The sequence below is a fragment of the Arachis hypogaea genome, chromosome 11, assembly GCF_003086295.3.
Source record: "Arachis hypogaea cultivar Tifrunner chromosome 11, arahy.Tifrunner.gnm2.J5K5, whole genome shotgun sequence".
NCBI lineage: Eukaryota > Viridiplantae > Streptophyta > Magnoliopsida > Fabales > Fabaceae > Arachis > Arachis hypogaea.
In genome coordinates this window covers 72,137,936-72,139,563 of record NC_092046.1, presented here as the reverse complement: position 1 = coordinate 72,139,563, position 1,628 = coordinate 72,137,936, and positions in this window count along the sequence as shown.

Sequence of the window (1,628 nt, the reverse complement as noted above, 5' to 3'; positions counted from 1 at the left end):
GCTCGTTCTTATTAAGGAAGGTTTTAAGGTTCAGAATCAAGGAAGTGAAGGCCTTCTTGCATACATAAAAGTACAGCAAAGAAAGGTGCAGAAAGTAATGTCAGATTTGTTAGTGTGGTGTCATATATAAACAGTTAGTGGGTTAGTGAGATGAATAGTAAAAATAAAGAAAAAGTAAGGGGGAAGGGAAGAAGTTTCTAAACAGAAGTTGTAATGAGTTTAATTGATAAGATGGATTGTTATATAAAGATTGGTTGATGCCAATATGCGGAAAGGCGATGAATTGAGACGGGATTGTGTAGAAGAGATATTTTGGGAAGGTGTATGGAATTTGTGGTAAGAATTCCAAGAGTGAGGATGATGAAAGGAGTTGATGATGAAGAGTTTAATTAGAGGATCTGTGGGTTACGATCCAGAATTTGAGGGTCACAGATTCTGAGATAATCCTGTGGAGGTAAGATCCTGAGGGAAGTAATGCTAGAATTATAGATCTGAAATCGACGGAGGTTTGCAAATTGTAATGGGCATGGGGGAATTGCTCTTAAGTAAATACAGAAACTTAAGAGAATGTTGGTGATCCAGAATATGTGGGAGTTCATATTGGGCTTAGAGATGTTGATTTTGGTTTAATTTCTTTTTTATTCATCTCTCATATTCAAGTTTGCATTTTGACTCTCCCCAACTTAAGTGATTGATTCCAAATTTTTTTGTAAATTAATTTGACTGTCTTTTGACTCTGCTTTGAGAGAAGCTTTTCATGCTTCCTCTCCATGGTTGCAGAGGAGATCCTTGAGTTTTAAACACAGAAGTCCTCTTCATTGAAGACTAGTTCACCTCTTCAACATCAATCACAGCTCTGTTGTGGCCAGGAAAGGTCTTCCTAGGATGATGGATTCATCCTCTTCCTTTCCAGTATCCAGGACTATGAAATCAGCAGGGATGTAAAGGCCTTCAACCATTACTAACACGTCCTCTACTTGTCTATATGCCTATTTTCTTGAATTGTCTGCCATCTCTAATGAGATTTTAGCAGCTTGCACCCCATAGATTCCCAGTTTCTCTATTACAGAGAGGGGCATGAGGTTTATTCCTGAACCAAGGTCACACAGAGCCTTAAAGATCATGGTGCCTATGGTACAAGGTATTATGAACTTTCCAGGATCCTGTCTCTTCTGAGGCAATGTCAGTTGATCCAGATCACTTAGTTCATTGATGAACAAGGGAGGTTCAACTTCCCAAGTATCAATACCAAATAATTTGGCATTCAGCTTCATGATTGCACCAAGGAACTTGGCAGCTTGCTCTTCAGTAACATCCTCATTCTCTTCAGAAGAGGAATACTCATCAGAGCTCATGAAGGGCATAAGGAGGTTCAATGGAATCTCTATGGTCTCTAGATGAGCCTTAGAGTCCTTTGGTTCCTCAGAGGGAAGCTCCTTATTGGTCACTGGACGTCCCAGGAGGTCTTCCTCCTTGGGATTTACGTCCTCCTCTCCTTCTTTGGGTTCGACCATGGTGCTTATGTCAATGGCCTTGCACTCTCCTTTTGGGTTCTCTTCTGTATTGCTTGGAGAGTACTAGGAGGGATTTCAGTGATCCTCTTACTCAGCTGGCCCACTTGTGCTTCC